A 24416-nucleotide genomic window follows, 5' to 3' on the forward strand; every position below is an offset into this window, starting at 1 on the left:
ACACACCATCTCCATATATATTCTGCCACTCTAGAATTTGTTCAGATTCACCCTTTAGAAGAATCCAAAGGTGTCTGTGGGAGAGTTCTGGTGAGTCCCTGCTTTCACACCACTATCTTCCCCTCTAGAAAATCTTCCTAGGCAACATACAAACAGACAATCCTTTAACTTGGAAACTGTTTTTCTTTCCTTTGACCATTGACTTATTTTCCTTCTCTTGAAATATTAAATAAGCTTGATAATTATTTTCTTTTTTGTTCAGTTTTTTTCTTGTTTTGTTGCTGTACTTGTTCTTTAAAATAATTCATTATGCTTTCCTGGTATTCTTTCTTGATTTTACTGTCATCCTTTTTTTCTTTAATTCCACATCTCTGAAACAAATTATATGTAACTGCTCTATGATTTGAACCTAACACTCCACTGCCTACTTTCTTCCTTCACAAAAAAGAGAACACAAATATGAGTTTGACTGTAAGAGGAATCAAAATGTCCTTTTCATAGATTCACATTGCTATATTGAGAAATATGCAGACTAGAGGTGCTGACTTCAGTGAAGACAAGTTTTAAGAGGCAGTTAATAACCATATCCTTGGCCTTCACGGCCTCTCAGTTTTTCTCCTGAGATATATGCAGGCTGATTTGATCCATACTTGTCACAATGAGCTCTATCTTAGAATCTGAATAGAACTGTCATGCAATACAGTGTCCATGAAATACTGTTTATACAACTCTATTACCTTCTGCTCCAAATATTCATTCAGGATGGCATTGGAAAGAGGTTTCTGAAGTGGCATAATACTTTTGTCCTCAATGCTGCTTATTCTCCAGTAATATTGATGTCTTTGAAGAATTTTACAAAGCAAATCACTCAAATCAGTTGAAATAGATTCCTCTGTAGGCAAAGGAATTTCTGAAGATTTCAATAGTGGGCCAAATTCAAAGTTTCTCTCCAAGGTAGAATATGTTGCTGCTAAGTTGGTTGCCATGACTTTGTCTCCAGCACTGTGTAAATCATTATACTTCTTGCAAATATTTTAATAGGAAGGAAGAACCAAATAGATTTCTCTGCTTATATTGGAGTCTCCATAGTCTTTAACCTCAGCAAAAGTTTGCCATCCAAGGACTGGATTGTGACTTGATTCCAGCACTGTCACTTTTTGTTTCCTGTTATGTTGGCTTTCTCCTGAATGGATTTAAGAAATTAAATTTCTAAGATGCTTGCATCTCCATTGAAGGCTTTTGTCTTGTGCTTTATTGGCAGAACAAGGACACTACTGGTAGAGTTCGTCTCTGTTGACTTTCTCAGCAACCTATTCATCACTAGAAATATAAGTCAGGTGACTGTCAGACTAGCAGGCAATTCCAAAGAGATGTGATTCTGAAAGCACTCCTAGAAAGAGCTATAGCTACTTGACTCTAGGCAAGTGACTTATCTTCTCTGCACCTCAGGTTCCAAAATGTTTCCAGTCTAACAATACCTGAGGCACAGCAGAAACACAATTGACCATGTAGAGAACAGATTCTCTTGTTCTTTTTGTCACTAAATGTTTGCAAGCATTCCTTGAGTTGATTTTTTGATTCTATAGGGGGAGGCCTATTGTTGTTTAGTCTTTCAGGCATGCCCAACTCTGTATCATGTAATTCTGCGTGTCATATTTCACAGTGTAGCCATGGACATCTCCCTCAACACCCCCCAGCTACTCTGGGCTCTTCCACTGCTCCCAGATCTTTTATTTCTAAAAGTTAACTAATGCTAGATTTAATATATATATATATATATATATATATATATATATATATATATATATATATATATATATATATATATTCTTAACTTGTAAGGTTGGCATTAGAAACCTTGGACACTAAAAATGTACTCCTAGAATCTTGATTGGAGAGGGTAGAGCCAAGACAGTGGCATGAAAACAGGCACTCACTTGAGTTCTCCCTCAGATTCCTCCAATCACCTGTAAAAAATGGCTCTAAATAAATTCTAGAGCTACAGAAATTATGAAATGACAGAGTAAAACAAGAGTCCAGCCTAAGACAGCCTGAATGGTCACTAGGAAGGGTCTAGCATGCCTTGTTTGGCCCCACCAGGACAGACCAGGACAGAGTACACCAAGTGGAGAAGGCCTCAGGGCACTGAATCACTGGCAGATGTGGCAGCTTCCAGACTTCTCAACCCACAAACACCAAAGACAATGGAGATGGTCAGTGGGAAAACTGTTGGAGCAGGGTGAGAAAAGTGTGCAGTCAGGCCCCAGCCTTGGGAGTAACAGAGGTGGCTGCAGTGACAGTAGCAGCAGTTGATTCTGGAACTACAGGCCCACAGATGGGGTTGGGGGGAATCAAGCAGCTGATCAGAGCAAGAGTGCAGGAATCTCTTTGCTGGTGCTGAGGCAGGTTTCTTTTCTTTGCCCTGCTTAGATCTAGGTCACAGTCCTGGTTGGCAGTCCTTGGGGGAGGAGGAGCACTGGGGTGGCAGAGACTATGGAGGTTGTGGAGAGGGAGTCCTGGTAGTTACACAGCAGAAAGGAGTGCTTGCACTCACACACCAGAGCACAGGGTAGGAGAGGAGTATTATACCAACTCAGAATAGTGTCTCTGAAAAGAGCAGTGCAAAACCCCTGAAGCTTGGGACAGAGCATTCTCCTCTCTGAAAGCAGTCATACCCTGAAAAATAACTCAAAAGTCAATCAATTGGGTGGGGAAATGAGGTGGAAGTGTTAAATGACTCAGACTATAGAATCTTACTTTGGTGACAAAGAATATTAAGACATACAGCCAGAAAAAAATCAACAAAGTCAGAGATCTGAATTCAAAATCCTCCAAGAAAAATACAAATTGACTTCAGGACATGGAAGAGCTCAAAAAGGATTTGGAAAAGCAAGTTAGAGAAGTAGAGGAAAAATTGGGAAGAGAAATGAGAGTGATGCAAGAAAATCATGAAAAAGAATCAACAGCTTGCTAAAGGATACACAAAAAAATACAGAAGAAAATAAGACCTTAAAGATAGATCCAAATGGCCCAGGACGTCCAAAAACACAATGAGGAGAAGAATGCTTTAAAAGGCAGAATTAGCCAAATGGAAAAGGAGGTCCAAAAGACCATTGAAGAAAATATTACTTTAAAAATTAGAATGGAGCAACCGGAAACTAGTGACTTTATAAGAAATCAAGAAATTATAAAACAGAACCAAAAGAATGAAAAAAGGAAGATAATGTGAAATATCTCATTGGAAAAACTACTGACCTGGAGAATCAATCCAGGAGAGATAATTTTAAAATTACTGGATTACCTGAAAGCCAAGATCAATAAAAGAGCCTAGACATCATCTTCCAAGGAATTATCAAGGAAAACTGCCCTGATATTGTAGAAGCAGATGATAAAATAGAAATTGAAAGAATCCACCAATTGCCTCTTGAAAAAGTTCCCAAAAAGAAAACTCCTAGGAATATTTTAGCCAAATTCTAGAGTTCTCCCATTAAAGAGAAAATATTTGCAAGCAGCCAAAAAGAAAGAATTTGAGCATTGTGGAAACACAATAAGGATAACAAGATCTAGCAGCTGCTACATTAAGGGATCAAAGGGCTTAGAATGTGATATTCCAGAAATCAAAGGAGCTAGGATTTAAATCAAGAATCACCTACCCAGCAAAACTGAGTTTAAAACTTCAGGGCAAAATATGGATTTTCGATGAAATAGAGGACTTTCAAGCATTCTTGATGAAAAAACCAGAGCCGAATAGAAAATTTGCCTTTCAGATAGAAGAATTAAGAAAAGCATGAAAAGGTAAATAGGAAAGAGGAATCATAAGGGACTTATTAATGTTGAACTGTTTTGTTCATTCCCACATGGATAGATGATATTGTAACTCATGAGACCTTTCTCAGTATTAGGATAGTTGAAGGGAAAATACGTATATTTAGACAGAGGGGACAGGGTAAGTTGAATATGAAGTGATGATATCTAAAAAAAATAAAATTAAGGAGTGAGAGAGGAATATATTGGGAGAAGAAGAAAGGGAGAGATAGAATGGGGTAAATTATCTCACATAAAAGTGAAAAAAAAGCTGTTATGATGGAAGGGAAGAGTGAGTAGGTGAAAGGGAATGAGTGAATCTTGCTCTCATCAAATTTGGCTTAAGGTGGGTATAACATACACACTCAACTGGGTATCTTACCCTACAGGAAAGTAGGGGGGAAGGGGACAAGAGGAGGGAATGATAGAAGGGAGGACCGATTGGGGGAGGAGGTAATCAAAAGCAAACACTTTTGAAAATGGATAGGGTCAAAGGAGAAAATTGAATAAAGGGGGACTGGATAGGATGGAGGGAAATATAGTTAATCTTTTACAACATGCTTATTATGGAAGTTTTTTGCATAATGATACAGGTATAACCTATATTGAATTGCTTGCCTTCTCAAGGAGTGTGGGTGGCAAGAGAAGAAGGGAGAGAATTTGGAACTCAAAATTCTAAAAACTAACATTAAAAATTGTTTTTACATGCAACTGGGAAATACGTTATACAGGCAATGGGGTATAGGCAAGTTACTTGACCCTTGAGTTTTTCATTGGGGTATGACTGTTTGTAGAGTAGAGAGTACTTTGTTCCAAGCTTGGGGGGGAGGGGTACATTGTTGATTTCAGAGCTATTATAGCCAGCTCTGCCACACCAGCACTCCTCCTTCCCCAAGAATCTCCAACCCGACCTGGACTTAGATCTTCAGCAGGCTCTGCACTGCTGCTCTGATCTGCCCCCTTATTCCTCCCACCAGGTGGGCCTGGGGCTGGAAACAACTACAGCTGTAGTTGTGTAGCTGCCCCACCTCTGCTGCCCCCAGGGCGGTGGCTGAACCGCAACCTCCTTCCACTCCCCTCAGCTTTTCCCACTAACCTCCTCTGTTGTCTTTGGTGTTTGTGGGTTGAGAAGTCTGGTAACTGCCGCAGATTACTGATTCAGGGTGCTATGGCTCCCTCCACCTGGCTCCTGGTCTTGTTGGTCCTGCTGACGCCCACACTGGGCTCTGCTCCACTCTGCTCTGCTCCCAGCTCTGTGTGGGATAGACCCTACCCAGAGACCATCCAGGCTGTCCTGAACTAGAACCCTGCTTCCCTCTGCTATTTTGTGGGTTCTGCAGTTCTAGAATTGGTTCAGAGCCATTTTTATAGGTTTTTGGAGGGACTTGGTGGAGAGCTCATGCTAGTCCCTGCTTTCCAGCCTCCATCTTGGCTCCACCCCTCAAAGCTAATTCTTTTAAATCATAAGTGGATGGCAAAATAATGGTTAATGCCTAAATAATAGTTTAGATCTGGAGAAAGATTTTTAAAAGTGTGAGTCATTGAACTGTTCAAAATTCTTTCTGAATTTTCAACCTTAGAAATAAAATTAAAGAATCCAAAAAGCTTCTATATGGAGGAGGAATATATACATATATATATATATATGTATATATATGTATATATATATATATATAATTATATGTCAATAATCAAGAAGACCTCTAAGTCTTAAAAAAAGTAAGAAAAATTAACACAAATTCATATATATATGAAACCATTTCTACTATTGTGATGGTAAATGCTAAACAACCTGCTCTCTAGAAAAGGGTAAAAATGTATTTATGACGAACATTAAATTTCATGTTGCATTAATAACATTCTCCATCATATTCTTAAATCTAGACCATTAGCAAAACACTAAATCAAGTCTCATTTTTGGCATTTACCCATTTCCAAGGTGTAAATGCTCACCCTGAAAATGTAACAATCAGTTCTCAAGAGCTGGATCAATGTCTTTGACATACCTTGGCAGCTTTATCTCTCCCCTACCTTGCTGTGATCTCCTCTTTTTTCTTCTTTGGTATATGAAGCAAATATTCATCTTTCCAAGGCTTTGGAGATAATTCTCAAATATAAATTCTCTTAAAATGAGAAAGAGAAGAAAAGAGAGGGAAAGAGGGAGAGGGAGAGAGGAGTGGAAGGAAGGGGGGAGAGGGAGAGGAAGGAGGAGAGAGGAAGAGAGAGAGAGAGAGAGAGAGAGAGAGAGAGAGAGAGAGAGAGAGAAACAGAGAGAGAGAGGGCAACAGCAATGCTGCTTGCAGCTGCTGTGAAGGTGTAAAGCCAATAACATCAGTGCACTGGAGGGTTGCTAGCATAGGTTCTTTGATCTACTTTTCTAAGGAAAGCAGCTTTAAGGGGTTTACAATTTCACTTTAATTAAACATACATATATCATTCACTTAGTTGAGGGGAAAAAGTCAGCACTCTGAACTTCAGAGAAACCACAAAGAGAAATTACAAGCAGAAATTATATAAACCGACCAAATAACACAAATCAGCAGACAGAGCTTCTAGCTTTCTGTCCATAGCAATACATACATAATTACCAGAGAAAGAAGCACCAACATCTGGGTTTTCAAAGCCAGGGGCTCCTTAACTGCTACCCAGAGTCTTGTCTGGACAAATCACATGAACACTTTTCCAATGAGTGAGCCCCCAAAGAAAAATGCTAACCTTTGAATATACATATGCTTCTTTGAGGTCAGGGGGCATCATAACCATGTGATTCAAACTCATGCAACTTAGGTTTTCTTTTGTCTTCAGCAGGTAATCAAAGTCTCTTGATTCAATCAAAGGCAAGGTTCAATCAAAAACACTTGATTGCCTTAGTGCTGAGAAGCACTCCAAAAGAAAAAAACATTGAAAAGTCCCACTTTCTTGCCATTTCTGCAAGAGAGGAAAAACAGAGATGGAGACAAAGAGACTGAGACAGAGACTGATGAAGAGAAAAGTACGAGAAGAAACTGAATGTAATGATTCATTTTATTCAGATGGAAATAGGTTCTTTTATTATTATGTCCTAGCTATATACATAGGAATCCACTGAGATATTCTTTGTTTAGATAGAAGACTATGAGTCTGTAATAATGGGAACAAATATTGTTTAGGCGGTATGAATCTGCAGATATCTCTACTAGTCCACCATTAGTAAAGTTCTAAGAAAGCAGTAAAGAGGAAGAAGTTGTATCTGTTCTCCCCAATGCTTTCATGAGGTTGATTTTATTAACTGACTGTCCTTGAGGATAAGGGATGAAGAGCTTCATCATATTACTAGCAGGAATTGCCTCCACTTTAGCCAAAACGAAACTAACCTGATTGATAATAATAATAATACACACAAAGGAATTATCACTTCCATGTATAATAAACTTTTGAAATTTAATCAATCAATAAGCATTTACTAAATAGTTTTATATAGGTACATAATACTAGCATACTGCGCACTAAGACAGGTACTGGAAAAAAAAGCTAAAAACTAAATATTCTCAACTCAAAGAGCTGACATTATGTCAGGGGATACAACAAGTATATCTGTCTATCTAACATATACATATATAATGGGTGCATAGGGCGCACACTTCCACTGATGGTGCCTTACATCTCTTACGCGGATGTGTGGATACCTACTCACTCTGAGTGGACCCACGCATTCAATGCACGTGAGAACTAAATCTTGAACCCTGGGCTCCTACCTCATGAGGACAAGTGCTCCTTCCACAACACTGTGTTCTTTACCAATTATCTTTTTTTTCTATCAAAAGAAATAAACACACAAAAAATAGTTTTCTGTACTTATAAGCTGAAGTTTCTGAAATGTCCTAAAGGCATTAGGCAGATGAGATGCTGTTAAATATACTACAATTGACTATTCTTTCAATTTCACATATTTTTCATGTATTTAGAGCATTTTGGAGAGACAGAGAGAGACTGAGACTGAAACTGAGACAGAGAGAGAGAGAGAGAGAGAGATCTTAATAATGTATAAACTTTTTGGAATTAATTTTGTGGAAGTTTACATTTAGAAAGGTTTCATTGGCTCTTCAGTCACGTTTTACCTACAGAGCAATAAAGTTGCCTGATTTGCCTTACCAGAAATGCAGAGTCAGTAAATTCTGGATTTCAGCCATGCATCTAGCAAATGAATATAATAGGCTCCTAAAGGTGCTTTATTTAAGTGGGTCACATAGAGCCATTGCATTTCTATAACTTGCCTATATTTATGTAGTACAACCTCCAAGCTGGCCTCTAAAATTTCAAGATGGACAGAGTCCTGAGCTGGGTATTCAGTAAAGAAATCCTAAATTGTCAAAAGCACTTTTAAAGACTTGTGAAGATGTAATACAGATTTAGAGTAGTAATTTAAAATCTTCTGACCTCTTTGTGACTTTACTGAGGGAAAGCTTTGTCAATGAGATGGAATGACAAGAGAAATGGCCCATGTGGGATTGATATTAAAGCTCACCTCTTTTCAATTCTTTTTTTTCCCTAGTACTCTCAGAGGAGCAAAAGAGAATCAGACATGCTCCCTTAATTTTGTTTCCTAGCAATTAACTCCCAGAATAACACCAAATAATTACTACCATAACATTGCAGAGAAAGTTAGAACTGCAGTAAATGTTACTAAGCTGTGAACTTTGACAAACAAGCCCCTTTAAACTGGTAAGCTTGGCTGCTATAAGCACCTGGTAAGCAAGCTCTGCACTGTTGCTCAGAATGGGCCTAGTGGGCTCATCATATAGATTGTAAAGTGTGACTGCTGAAAAGATGACATTGTGTTGGAGGAGCAAGGGAATGGAGATGCACACTCAGAGAATCTATCAAGAGCAAAACTAGAGGAACTTCAAGCCCAATTTTACCCCCTCCCAAATAATAAATGGTGAGAGAGAAATGCATAGTCTTCCTATGTTTTTTCTTCCCAAAGGAAAACAGCAGAATGGCTGTAATTGCTGGTATATGCTGGAAATCATTAAATGAAAGAGAAAATTTTGTCCAGTTGACATATGAGTACTTTTAGATTCATGTTTGCTCCCACAATGCCTTGGAACTGCATATCCAAAATAAGACCCTTTTGTCTCCATTTACATGCATGCAGTTTTCTTGTTAAGCAAACTATCTCAAAGCAAAAAATGCAAAGCAGAATTTAGTGTTTGCTGCATTGCCTTAAACTTTTCAAGGTTCATTTCTTCCTTTACAATGAGTGTCTGACCCTTGTCCTGGGGCCTCCTATGGACGATACCATTCTGCAACATTCCCCACAATCCCCTCCAATCCAACAAAGCACATACAGAAACACAAAAACATGTACACATATGGGTGTGCACACACACACACACATAAACTTTGGTGCTCCTCCATCTTGTTGAATTACCTACTAAATATCACCTACTGTGACACCCCTCAGGCGGCAGCACCTCCATGCTCTGAACCACTCTTCTCTCCCTCTGAACCCATCCTATGTCTCATTCATTTTTATCTTTGGATCCCTCCATCCCTAGCACAATGCCTGTCACATAGTTGGTACTTAATAAGTGATTCTGCCTTTATTAATTGAACTCTTAATGACTTAATTAGGATCTTGCCAAGTAGTCTGATAAACTATTTTAGTGTAAGTTGAAACTGTTTATAACAGATCTACTATTACTTTTCCACGATGACCTTTACTTTTTACTTATTTTCATTCCTTTTCCTTAAATGACTAAGGTTACAATTTCAGGTGCCATAACAATGTAAATAAAGAAATAATTTTTAAAAAGAGGCCCTTTAATCCTTGTAATAACAATAACCATAATGGCAAAGGATGATGTCTTAAATTGATAAAGATTTATAGGTTTACAGAGTATGTAAGTTATCTCATTTGATTATCACAAGTAACCTGTGAGATATTTTGTATTATTATCCTCACTTTACTGATTAGGAAATTGAGCTTTATTGACTGACTTGCCAAGGGCCATAAAGCTAGTAAAGGTGTCTATAGTAGGATTCATATTTCTACAGAGAAAATGCTGTTTCGTACATTGTGCTTATGTTGATTGATCTCATAGAACATTACATATTAAAGGTAACTTGGGGGTTATCTAATCAAACACTCAAATTTTATAGCCTTTATATTAAATTTTAGGTTACACGAGAAGTAAATAGAAGAGTCAGGTCTCATAACAAGAACCCCTTGTTGAATAACCCCATGTTATTTTTAGCACACCATGATATTGTACATAATGACAAAAAGGAAGCATTGTATCATCTGTGGACAACAAACACATTGGAAAAGGAAGCATGAAACATTGAAAACTGTACTATGGGAGGGAAACCACACATCAGTGAGAGCACTAGTAAGGTCAAATACTGAAAAAAATAATTATATAGTGCTTTCGTATCTATTATCGTTTGACCTACACAATATCCCCTTGAAGCAAGCAGAAAACTCTGTGAGGTTATTTTGCCCGGCTTGGTTTAAATATGTTTTTACAAGGTATGTTCTGATATAAACTATTAAAAATAAATATTATTTTCAATTTAACAAAAAATAGCATTCTAAACCTTTCTTAACTAGGGTTGCTAGACAATTATTTGAAGCAACCTAGAGGTATACAAGACTGAAACTTTTAAAAAGTTAAACCACAAATAATATAATCTCCTATAGTAGAATATAAACTCCTTAAGGCCAGGGATTCTGTAGTTATTATTACTGGGTTATTGATTTTTCTGAAAGCTATGCTGACTCAGTGACACATTATTTTCAGTCCTGCTTGTGAATCAGTGTTGCAGGAGGTGTCACTCAGTCTGCAGCTTATGTTCCTTGCTATATATCACATAGTAGGTCATCAGCTACCTGTTTTTCCATTTGTTAAAGGGAAATTTCTTTGTTCAAGCTTTCACTCTGATTAACAAGGCAAAAATCATTTAAAAGAGAATTTAAAAGAGTGTACTAAAATATATCAAGAGAGCAAAATGTTGGTGCAATGATCACTAGAGATTAGCAAGGGATTCAAGATTGAACAAGCTGGTATTGATAAGTTTTGTAATGAGGTAACAACAAAAAGCAAATTAAGGAATAAGAGAGGAATACATTGAGAAAAGGAGAAAGGGAGAGATAAAATGGGGTAAATTACCTCACATAAAAGTGGCCAAAAAAGCAGTTCATTGGAAGGGAAGAGGGAGCAGGTGAGAGGGAATGAGTGAATCTTGCTCTCATCAGATTTGACTTGAGGAGAGAATAACATATACACTCAAATGGGTATCTTATCCCTCAGGAAAGAAGGAGGTAGGGGATAAAAAAGGGGGGATGACAGAAGGGAGGGCAGATAGGGGAGGAGGTAATCAAAAGCAAACACTTTCGAAAAAGGACAGGGTCAAGGGAGAAAACTGAATAATGGGGGACAGGATAGGAGGAAGCAAAATATAGTTAGTTTTTCACAACATGAGTATTGTGGAAGGGTTTTGCATAACGATACACATGTGACCTATGTTGAATTGCTTGCCTTCTTAGGGATTGTGGGGGGGGGGGGGAGAGAATTTGGAACTGAAAGTTTTAAAAGCAAATGTTCAAAAAAAAGTTGTTTTTGCATGCAACTGGAAACTAAGATATACAGGCAATGGGGCATAGAAAACTATCTTGCCCTACAAGAAAGTAAGGGAAAAGGGGTTGGGGGAGAGTGGGGTGACAGAACGGAGGGCTGCCTGGGGAATGGGGCAATCAGAATATAAGCCATCTTGGAGTGGTTGGGAGGGCAGAAATGTGGAGAAAATTTGTAATTCAAAATCTTGTGGATATCAATACTGAAAACTCAAAATATTAAATAATAATAATAATAAAGAGAAAGACAACAATGACACAACCTACCAAAACTTACAGGATGCAGGAAAAAGGAGTTCTTAGGGGAAGTTTTATATCTCTAAATGCTTACATGAATAATATAGAGAAAAACGGTATCAATGAATTGTGTATGGAACTGAAAAGGCTAGAAAAAGAAAGAATTGAAAATCCCTCATTAAATAACAAATTAGAAATGCTGAAAACCAAAAGAGAGATAAATAAAAGAGAAATCCAGAAAACTATTGAGCTAATAAATAAAATTAAGAGCTGGTTTTATGAAAAAAAAAAACAATAAAATTGATAAACCTTTGCTCAATTTGATTTAAAAAAAGAAATAGAAATTATCATTATCAAAAATGAAAAGGGTGAATTCACCTCCAATGAAGAGTAAATTAAAACAATAATTAGGATTTAGTTTGCCCAATTGTATGCCCATATATTTAACAATCTTAGGTAAATGAATTAATATCTACAAAAATGTAAATTCCCTAGGTTAACAGAAGAGGAAATAAAATACCTAAATAACCCCATCTCAGAAAAAGAAATTGAACAAGCCATCAGTGAACTCCCTACCAAAAAATCTCCGAGGCCAGATGGTTTTACATGTCACTACTATCAAACATTTAAAGAACAATTAAGTCCTGTACTTTATAGACTATTTGGGAAAATAGGTGAAGAAGGAGTCCAGTCAAATTCTTTTTATGAAGCAATTATGGTACTAATACCTAAATTATGAAGAGTCAAAACAGAGAAAGAAAATTATAGACCAATTTCCATAATGAATATTGATGTAAAATTTTTAAATAAAATATTAGCAAAAAGATTGCAGCAACTTATCAAAAGAACAATATACTATGGCCCGGTAAGATTTATTCCAGGAATGCAAGGCTTGTTCAATATTAGGAAAACCATCAGTATAATTGATCATATCAAGAACAAAAGTAGCAGAAACCATATGACTATCTCAATAGATGCAGAAAAACTTTTTGATAAAATAGAACACCCATTCCTATTAAAAACACCAGAAAGCATAGTAATAAATGGAATCTTCCTTAAAATTATAAGTAGCATCTACCTAAGTATTACATGAAATAGGGATAAGCTGATGCATTCCCAATAAGATCGGGGATGAAACAAGGATGTCCATTATCACCCCTATTACTCAATTTGTTACTAGAAATGTTAGCTTTAGCAATAAGAGAAGAAAAAGAAATTGAAGGAATTAGAATAGGCAAAGAAGAAACTAAGTTTTAACTCTTTGCAGATGGTATGATAATTTACTTATGGAATCCATGAGAGTCAAGTAAAAAAAAAACTACTTGAAATAATAAATAACTTTAGCAAAGTTGCAGGTTATAAAATAAACCCACATAAATCCTCGGCATTCCTATGTATTACAAACAAAGCCCAACAGCAAGGGATAGAAAGAGAAATTCCATTTAAATTTAGTGGAGACACTATAAAATATTTGGGAGTCTGCCTGCCAAGCGAAACTGAGGACCTATATGAACACTATTTCAAGACACTTTTCACACAAATAAAGTCAGATCTAAACAAATAGAAAACATCAACTGTTCATGGTTAGCCAGAGCTAATATTGAAAAAAGGACAATTTTACCAAAATTAATATACTTATTCAGTGCCATACCAATCAAACTGCCAAAAATTATTTTCTGGGGGGCGGAGCCAAGATGGCAGCTGGAAAGCAGGGACTAGTGTGAGCTCCCTGATGAGTCCCTCCAAAAACCTATAAAAAATGGCTCTGAACCAATTCTACAACTGCAGAACCCACAAAACAACAGAGGGAAGCAGGGCTCCAGCCCAGGACAGCCTAGATGGTCTCTGGCTGAGGTCTATCCCACACAGAGCTGGGAGCTGGGAGCTGGGAGCTGGGAGCTGGGAGCTGGGAGCGGAGCAGAGCAGAGCCCAGCGTGAGCGGCATGGACCAAACAGACCAGGACCCAGGCAGAGAGGGCCCTAGCGACCTGAATCAGTGAGCCCCAACAGTTACCATACTACCACAAACACCAAAGACAACAGAGAAGGTTAGTGGGAAAAGCTGCGGGAGTGGAAGGAGTTCGAGGTTTGCCTACCGCCCCCAGGGCAGCAGATGTGGGGCATCTGAAGCTGCAGTTGCTTCCGGCTCCAGGCCCACCTGGTGGGAGGAATTAAATGGCGGATCAGAGCAGGATTGCACAGGCTGCTGAAGATCGAAGCCCAATTCGGGTTGGAGGTTCTTGGGGAAGGAGGAGTGTTGGTGTGGCAGAGCTGGCACATCCCCCCCAAATGTGGAACATAGAACTCTTTAGTCTACAAGCAGTCATACCCCACTAAAAAACTCAAGGGGTAGGTTAGTTGGTTGCGAATATGGCCAGGCAGTGAAAACACACCCAGATTCAGTCACAGGCTTTGGATTCTTTTTTGGTGACAAAGAAGACAAAAACATACATCCTAAAGAAGTCAACAAAGTGAAAGAGCCTACACCAAAAGCCTTCAAGGAAAACATGAACTGGTCCCAGGCCATGGAAGAGCTCAAAAAGGATTTGGAAAAGCAAGTTAGAGAAGGAGAGGAAAAATTGGGAAGAGAAATGAGAAGGATGCAAGAAAACCATGAAAAACAAGTCAAAGACTTGCTAAAGGAGACCCAAAAACATACTGAAAAATACACTGAAGAAAACAACACCTTAAAAAATAGACTAACTCAAATGGCAAAAGAGCTCCAAAAAGCCGATGAGGAGAAGAATACCTTGAAAGGCAAAATTAGCCAAATGGAAAAGGAGGTCCAATGGACCACTGAAGAAAATACTACCTTAAAAATTAGATTGGAGCAAGTGGAAGCTAGTGACTTGATGAGAAATCAAGATATTATAAAACAGAACCAAAGGAATGAAAAAATGGAAGACAATGTAAAATATCTCATTGGAAAAACCACTGACCTGGAAAATAGATCCAGGAGAGATAATTTAAAAATTATTGGACTACCTGAAAGCCATGATCAAAAAAAGAGCCTAGATATCATCTTTCAAGAAATTAGCAAGGAGAACTGCCCTAATATTCTAGAGCCACAGGGCAAAATAGAAATTGAAAGAATCCATCGATCGCCTCCTCAAACAGATCCCAAAAAGAAATCTCCTAGGAATATTGTCATCAAATTCCAGAGCTCCCAGATCAAGGAGAAAATACTACAAGCAGCCAGAAAGAAACAAGTTGAGTATTGTGGAAACACAATCAGAATAACCCAAGATCTGGCAGTTTCTACATTAAGAGATCGAAGGGCTTGGAATGCGATATTCTGGAGGTCAATGGAGCTAGGATTAAAACCTAGAATCACCTACCCAGCAAAACTGAGTATCATGCTCCAAGGCAAAATATGGATTTTCAATAAAATAGAGGACTTTCAAGCTTTCTCAGTGAAAAGACCAGAGCTGAATAGAAAATTTGACTTTCAAACACAAGAATCAAGAGAAGCATGAAAAGGTAATCAAGAAAAAGAACAAGAAAAAGAAATTGCAAGGGACTTGCTAAAGTTGAACTGTTTTGTTTACATTCCCACATGGAAAGATGACATGTATGATTCATGAGATCTCACTATTAGGGTAGCTGAAGGGAATATGCATATATATACATGTTTATGTATATATATATATATATATACACACACACACACATATATATATACATATATATATAAGTGAATGTGTATGTATGTATATATGTATGTGTGTGTGTATGTGTATATATATATATATATATATATATATATATATATATATATATATATATATATATATATATATATATGAAGAGAGAGAGAGAGAGAGAGAGAGGACACAGGGTGAGTTGAAGATGAAGGGAAGATATCTAAAAGAAATAAAATCAAATTAAGGGATGAGAGAGGAATGTATTGAGAGAGGGAGATAGGGAGAAATAGAATGGGGTGGATTATCTCGAATAAAGGTGGCAAGAGGAAGCAGTTCTGTGGGAGGAAGGGAGAGGGCAGGTGAGGGAGGAATGAGTGAATCTTGCTCTCATCAAACTTGGTCTGAGGAGGGAATACCATACATACTCAATTGGATATCTTACCCCACTGGAAAGAAGAAGGAAGAAGATAAAAAGGGGGGATGATGGAGGGGAGGACAGATGGGGGTGGAGGTAATCAAAAACAAACACTTTGTAAAGGGGACAGGGTCAAGGGAGAAAATTCAATAAAGGGGGATGGGTTGGGAAGGAGCAAAATATAGTTAGTCTTACACAACATGAGTATTGTGGAAGGGTTATACATAATGATACACATGTGGCCTATGTTGAATTGCTTGACTTCTTAGGGAGGGTGGGTGGGAAGAGAAGAGGGGAGAGAATTTGGAACTCAAAGTTTTAAAAACAGATGTTCAAAAACAAAAAAAAATAGTTTTTGCATGCAACTAGAAAATAAGATACACAGGCAATGGAGTGTAGAAATTTATCTTGCCCTACAAGAAAGGAAGGGAAAAGGGGATGGGAGGGGAGTGGGATGACAGAAAGGAGGGCTGACTGGGGAACAGGGCAACCAGAATATATGCCATCTTGGAGTTGGGGGGAGGGTAGAAATGGGGAGAAAATTTGTAATTCAAACTTTTGTGAAAATCAATGCTGAAAACTAAATATGTTAAATAAATAAATTTAAAATAGAAAAAAATAAATTTGCTACACATACATTCTCAGGTCATTTTCTATTAAAATACATTGACACTTCTGTTATATTTGGAGCAAAATGTTTCTGGGATGGAGAAAAAGGGAGATTTCCTAACTATTGGAGAAAATGACCAAAAAATACAGGTGGCAATTCATTGAAATTTTGACCAGTTTACTTCTTACTTTTGAAGTATATTGCTTAGTGACTCCTGATATATTCCAGGAAAACCTATTAAGCATGCCCATATATTCATCAAAAATCTAAATGGAAGCAAAAAGAAAAAAAATAAACTCTACAAACAGTAGTGAAAAGAGAAAATCTAAGACAAAATAAATGTTCAAAGTCCATTCCCAAAATCCTGTTCACTTTTATAGAAGATACCCTCAGGACTTTACTCAGAGCCAACGTTATACAGTCTTAACAAACTTGATTATTTGATTTCTCATCCAATAATAGATGAGAAATAGCAATTAGAGAGAAAGAGGTGATTTGAAGTTTTAACATGCAGGCATACGACAGCAGCAAGAAAAAAAATAAAAAATAAAAAATAAATAAAAAGAGAATTAGTAGCCCAGTAATGAAAGGAGGACGATAGACTATCCACAAAAAAAAATTCAGGAACAAGAAAAAAAAAACAACTCAGCAATCAGGACATTTAGTGCAAATGCAAACAAACTCATATATCTCAGCAATTCCTAAGGACATCATTATATGACAGAATGATGCTGGAGATAATCTCCTCCCAATAAATAAGTCTACTTCTCTTAAGTCCCCAGTTGCTTCTATATTTACTTATAGGATATATTTCTTAGATTCCTGACAGGTCTGTTCTCCTAGTGGACTCATAACTTAATAAATAGGTCATTGGACTTGCAGCCCAGATCTTCCAGAAAATGTCGAATCAAATCCTGCCTCAGACACTTATTAGCTGACGACCTTGGACAAATCATTTTAACTCACTGTGCCCCAATTTATTCATTTGTAAAGTGAAGGGTTTGAACTTGATGGCTTCTAAGGTCTCTTCTAGATCTAAATCTATGATTCTTTGATTCTCTGGCAAGGTCTCATATCCTGAGTATCAAAATTATCCATTCTAGTGGCAACAAGGGCAATATCTTTAATATAAACATTAACCCTTATGTAAAAATAATCGATGTCAGTAAAAGGAATCCACAAAAATATAATAGCAGTTAAATTGCTTTCAATGAAATTAAAACAGTCCAATAATAGCTTTCCACAAGGGATCTAGAGTTGTATTTAGACATTTTTTGCCCAGAGGGACCATATCTAGGTCTCAAGTCAATCCACCTGGGAACAAGGTTTGTTCAATTTATCCCAAGTCTGCTCTACTAAATCTTTTCACAGACTATATTTGATAGGTGGAATAAGATCTTAGGGGTCAACAGAATCCATCCAAGTTCCACTAGCATCCTGGCCCCCAAGAATTTGCATTGTGACCACTGACTGCTAATTGCCAAGGCATCAGGTTCATCATCATTAGGTTCCCATCACAACTCCCAACACTGCAGCAAAATTGAGGCTTGTTCTTCAGTCATTTTAGTCATGTCTGACTCTGCATGATCTCTTTGTTCTTTGGTTTTTGGCAAAGACATTAGAGTGGTTTGCCATTTCCTTGTCCAGCTTAATTTACAAATGAGGAAACTGAGGCAGACAGGGTTAAGTGACTTGCCCAGGGTCATATAGTATCTGAGGCCAGATTTGAACTCAGAAAGATAGGTCTTCCTGGCCTGGCATTCTAGCCACTGTAGAGCTTAGCTCCCCAAATAAAATAAAAAGTCCTTTGCTGCTGTTCAGTCATTTCAGTCATGTTCAACTCTATGTGACCATTTGGGCTTTTCTTAGCAAAGATACTAAAGTAGTTCGCCACTTCCTACTCCAGCTTATTTTAAAGGTGAGGAAACTAAGGCAAACAGGTTTGAGTGACTTGCCCAGGGTCACACAATTAGTAAGTGTTTGAGGCCAGATTTGAACTCAAGAAGATGAATCTTCCTGATTCCCAGCTCATTGATCCATCCGTCTAGCTACCATCAAATGTAGGGAAAGGGGAAATCAAAAAATCAACAAAGGTCCAACATGAGATCTGCTTCCAGAATACTCATTTAGCTGAAAGCTGCACTGCTGTTGGCCCATGTAGCTATCTGGGACTCTCAGTGCTTCCCAAACTTCCAATACCTGAAGACTGCAAACCATACTGTCTCTTTCCACCATATTATTTTCTTGCCAATGTTATCTGAAATTTTGTTTGCAGGATCCATGTAATTGCCAAGTTCATTATTTTGATGTTATCGATATTACCCAAGTTAATGGAGACTACAACCATGTAGGCTATCATGTCATTATTCTCCCCATTATCCTGGCAGTACTATTACTGTTTGAATGGCTGCCTACTGATCAAGTATACCTGTGAGAAGTTTTCAGGTTCCTGATTCCTTAAGCGTATTTTCAATATAGAAGCGAATCAATAGCTCCTATAGTCCAACTGTAGGTAATTTTCAAAGAACGGGGAGAACCATTAGTAAAGCAAGAATCATAGGTCCCACTGGATAATAAAGGTAAAAAAGGGAAAAATTCTGGAATCCCCCTTTAAATTCTACCAAGAATATAACCTAGTTTGGTCCCTACTCAAAAGAGACAGAATTATGGGTAAATTCATTAAATAGGAACCAATAAAATACCCATGTATAGAGTGTGGGTTTTCAAAAAACATCTAAGAATCCAAAAATATTTGTTCTTCTTTGTGTTTGGGGTAGAAAGCAAAAATAGTTTATTATCAATTACTTCTGGAATTGCTTTTTTTCCATCCAGTATATCTTAAAAAATGTTAACCTAATGAGTTGACCCTTTAATTTGCTTTGGGTTGACTCCTCCACCACCACCATCACCATGTCTTTTATATTAGCTAGTCTTAGTCTTTTGTCATTATGACCTCATTTGATAAAGTCATAAGTGTATTATCAACAAACTGATGGGCATCAATACTTTCAGAAATGGGTACTTCTTTCAAGTCTCTTTGAGCCATACTGTGGAAATATGAAGGAGAGTTGAAATAAAACTGGGGCAGGATGGTGAATATATACTGAACTCCTTGCCAACCAAAAACAAACTGATATTTACTGGAATCAGCTACAGTGTTGGAGAAGAAAGTTCTGTCAAGATCAATAACTTCATACAATTTTGCAAGGCCAGAGCTATCTGGTCCACCAAACAGACAAGACCATGAAAGATTATAGCAATTGTTAGCCCTGCTTTCCTCAACTCCTGATACACTATATTTAATCACAAGGTACCACTTGTTTTCTTCACTGGCCACATAGGAGAATTTGTATGAAGGAATACTCTTTATCAGACTCTTTTGTCTCCATTACCAGAAAGGAAATAGCTTTTTCTCACACACATACATGATATTGTTTATCTTAAATAAGGCATTTGACACTGGGGGGAAAACTGTTTTTAACCAGCCCATCAACCAAGTATCTCTTTATTCCACGATACATTACCCTCATTTAAAAACTAATTAAATATGTGAAAAATAAAAGCAAACAACCCCACCCTCAAAAAAACCTCTCTCTTCATAACTACAAATATTCTGAGCTAAGCCTAAATTTAGCTGAGTTCAGCAGAGTCAAAGATCTTTTCCTTAAAAAAATACAAATGGCATTTATGAACCACAAAATCTAATTGAAACTGCTTCAGTAATTGAAGTTTACAATTTCATAACATAAAAATAAAAGGCATACAAAATAGCTCCTTTTGCATTCCTATAAAATAACAAACTGAAGGCAGAGACCAGAAGATAGTTAAAACTCAGGAAAGGACTTCAGACAACTTATTTGCCTCCAGGCTTATCTTTTTTTTCTAGTTTGGTCAATACTCAGTCAATAAAAATTTATTAAGTGTTCACCATGTGCTAGGTACTATGTTAAGTGCTAGCTAGTTCAAACCACCAAGTGTGTAAAGCATCCAATTGTACTGAGTTAAGGGTCGGGCAAAGGATTGGCTTTAGTCAAAAGAACTGCTGAGGTCCCAGGAGTCTTCCTAAGCTCCTAGTACAAACAACACATCTTCAAAGTGTTTATAAAGCTCTTGTGTGAACAACCCTAATTAAAAAAAAAAATAGTCCCTAACACTTTGGAACAACCCTAATTCTTATAAAGTTTTCTTTACCTTGAGCGTAAACCTAGGTCTTTTACATTTTTCCCCCATTATTCTGGGTCAAATAAAAGTGTTTCACTTTTCCACAATCAATAACCTTCCAAAGATTAGATCATTCCTATCAATTCAGTGGTTTCACATTGTATCTTTTCTAGGTTAAATATCCTCAGATCTTCCTTGTGGTATGGCATAATTTGAGATTTTTGATCCTTCTGCCTGCTCTCTTCTTTTTTTTTTTTTTACTAATCATTTTTTTTTAGTTTACAACACTCAGTTCCACAAGTTTTTGAGTTCCAAATTTCCTCCGCCTCTATCTCCTCCCCGCCACCAGACAGCATGTAATCTGATATACGTCCTACATATACCTTCACATTAAACTTCCTTACCCAATAATCAAATTGTAAAGAATTATCACCAGTGAAATGAAACACGAGAAAGATGTAACAAAACCAAAAATAAAATAATTTTTTAAAAAGAGAGAGCAAATTGTTTGCTTCACTGTGTATTCAGATTCTGTACTTCTTTCTCTGGATGTGGATAGCCTTTTTAATCATGAGTCTTTTGAAGCTATCTTAGAACCTTGCATTGTTGAGGAGAGCCAAATCTATCAAAGTTACTTATCACAGAAGCAATGTGCCTGTGGCTGTAGACAATGTTCTGATTTTGCTCTCTTCACTCATCATCAGATCATATAAGACTCTCCAGGTTCTTATGAAGTCCATCTGTTCCTCATTTCTTATAGCACAATAGTATTTCATTACATTCATATACCACAATTTGTTTAGGCATTCCCCAATTGATGGACATCTCCTTGATTTCCAATTCTTTACCACCACAAAAAGAGCTGCTATAAATATTCTGTATATACAGCTCCTTTCCCCCATTGTATGATGTCTTTAGGATACAGTCCTAGAAGTGGTATTGCTGGGTCAAAGGATATGCACATTTTTTAGCCCTTTGGGCATAGTTCCAAATTGTTCTCCAGAATGGTGGGATCAGTTTGCAACTCCACCAACAATGCAACAGTCTCCAATTTTCCCACACCTCAGTGAGAGGTGTGGGGGAGGGGTGGTATGGCTGCTGGAAGTCTCTTCTCCTAGGGCTACACTATATAGCACAGGTGGTCTCAGCTGTAGGTCTACTCTGGTGTCTGCCAATTCCCCTGGCTGTGGAAAGGCAAGCATTGTGTCCTGGTAATGGCACTTTCTGGCTCCACCCCCCTCCCAGAGCTTAGGAACTCCTGCTGGTCTTCTAAATTGGGGCTTTCTGGTATGCCTCCCTTCCTGGACTGGTCTCTTTCTGTTATTTCAAGAGGGGCCTCTTGAACTAAAAGACTGTTGAACCTCCAATTCTGGCTCCTCTGTTCCAGGGTTTCTCTTAGGGCAGTATTCTCTGGGTTTATTCAAGGGAGGGACTAGAGCTCTTAGCATTTACTGAGTCATCATGGCTCCTGGAAGTTCAAGAAGATGAGTTTCAAACCTTTATACTGTGGCCTGATAACTCCCTGAGTAGCTGCTGCTGCTGTTGCATGCTCTGTGCTTCTGTCTCAGGTAGCTCCAACAGACTCCCATCCTGCACCAGGAGGTGTGGGGATCACAACCACAGCTAGCAATTCAGCCCTGGTCATGGTTCTGCTCCTGCTCCAGTATGATTTAGTTCCACATGCCCAGTCCTCTGCAAGTCTGATCCCCTGGATGGCTTCCACTTCTGGTCCTGCTTTGTTGTGGTGGGGTAAATTTCCATGTGCCTGGTGTTCTCCTAGCCCACAGATCCATCCAGTCAACTCTGCAGACTTTCCTCATCTGGAAATGTGCCACATTGTCTTCTAGTGGCTTCTACTTCTCTCAAATTGGCTCAGATTCACTTTTTTAAGAAGTATCTAACTAGCTGCCCTCTTTTTGATAGTCATCAGCTCTTCAATGTCCCTCTTGGAATGTGACACCCAAATTTTACCTCAGTGTTTCAAATATATACTAATCATAGGCATAGACTACTGTGACCATTATTTATCTAGTTATAGAATTTATGCCTCTCAATGAAATTTAAGATCTCATTAATGAAGTTGTTTTCTAAACTTAATGCAGATATTCATATTTATCTTTGTCAAATTTTATTTCATTGGTTTCATCACATTTTTTCATATTGTTTAGCTTTTTTAAAAATCTCATTTCAATAATTCAGGGGGAAAATGGACATTCAACAAATAGAGGACTTTCAAGCAATCTTCATGAAAAGACCAGAGCTGAATAGAAAACTTGACTTTCAAATACAAGAATTAAGAGAAGCATGAAAAGGTAAACAGGAAAGAGAGATCATAAAGATCTTATTAATGTTGAACTATTTACATTCTTTCATGGAAAGATGATATCTGTAACTGAAGAGACCTTTATCAGCATTAGAGTAGTTGAAAGGAATATACATATATATAGACAGAGGGGACAGGGTGAGTTGAATATGAATGGGGTGATATCTAAAAAATAAAATTAAGGAGTCAATATATTGGGAGAAGAAGAAAGGGAGAGATAGAATGGGGTAAATTATCTCACAAAAATGAGGCAAGAAAAAATTGCTATAATGGAAGGGAAGAGGGGAGGGAGGTAAAAGGGAATGGGTGAACCTTACTCTCATCAGATTTGGCTTAAGGAGGGAATAACATACACACTCAATTGGGTACCTTATCCTGCAGGAAAGTAGGGGGGAAAGAGATAAGAGTGGGGGAATGATAGAAGGGGGGCAGGTTGGGGGAGGGACAAGTCCGAATCAAATACTTTTTTAAGGGACAAGGTCAAAGGAGAAAATAGAATGAATGGGGGGTGGGATAGGATAGAGGGAAATATAATCTTCCACAGCATGACTATTATGGAAGTGTTTTGCATAACAACATATGCATAACCTATACTGAATTGCTTACCTTCTTAATGAGGGTGGGTGGGGAGGGAAGAAGGGAGAGAATTTGGAACTCAAAATTTAAAAAACAATGTTAAAAATTGTTTTTACATTCAACAGGGAAATAATATATATATATATATATATATAATCAATGGGGTATAGAAATCTATCTTGCCCTACAAGAAAGTAAGGGAGAAAGAGATAAAGGGGGTGGGTGATAGAAGGGAGACAGCAGACTGGTGAAAGGAGTAATCAGAATGCATACCATCTTGGGGTGGGGGGAAGGGGAGAGATAGGGAGAAACTCTATGACTCAAAATCTTGTGGAAATGAATGCTGAAAACTAAAAATAAATAAATTAATCTGAAAAATATTGGTAATATTCACATATGTAAAAGATAATGTTAAATAAGGAATCACTATAAATGAACTCTAAGCAAATTTGTAGTAGTTAAATAACTTTATGTTTCTTTTTCTTGACTTACGAAGGTACATATTTTCAAATACCTTAGACTGTATCTGAAAATTTGACATTTAAAACAATTTGATTATATTTATTATTGACTGGGTTAAGAAGCTATCCAAAGGCATGTTTTCCCTAACATCTACACTGAGGAATTTGTAAAAAGTCATCCTGTTAACTCAGTTTTTTTTTAATTAAATGTTCATTTGTTGAAGCAGATGTGTTTTTCATTTACCAACAGATGTACACACATTATTTACTAAATGTTTTCAAGGTTCAACAAAATGTTTTTGTATATTCCCTTCATATTTTATTATGACTATTGTAACTCAAGGCTTTCCATCAAAAAATTTGAAGTTTATCTATAAACTCCATGATGCTATATTTGAATAAAAAGACTTGGTGGGACACACCTCTAAAACTGTGCTATGTTCATGATGTATTTCTCAGTCAATTTCTAAGTTATCATCTTCCAGGTGTTGAAAGATACCATGATGTCTGAAATGTCAAGTTATTGGCACTGTAATGAGATGTGGGCAAAGCTGTTGTACAAAATTAGAG

General features: G+C 37.4%; 1 pseudogene; it reads right to left on the minus strand.

Moving 5' to 3' along the window:
* Nucleotides 1-495: 495 nt before the first annotated feature.
* LOC118836148 overlaps nucleotides 496-24416 on the minus strand; it is a 154881-nt pseudogene continuing 130960 nt past the window's right edge.

Source organism: Trichosurus vulpecula, chromosome 1 (assembly GCF_011100635.1).
Source record: "Trichosurus vulpecula isolate mTriVul1 chromosome 1, mTriVul1.pri, whole genome shotgun sequence".
NCBI lineage: Eukaryota > Metazoa > Chordata > Mammalia > Diprotodontia > Phalangeridae > Trichosurus > Trichosurus vulpecula.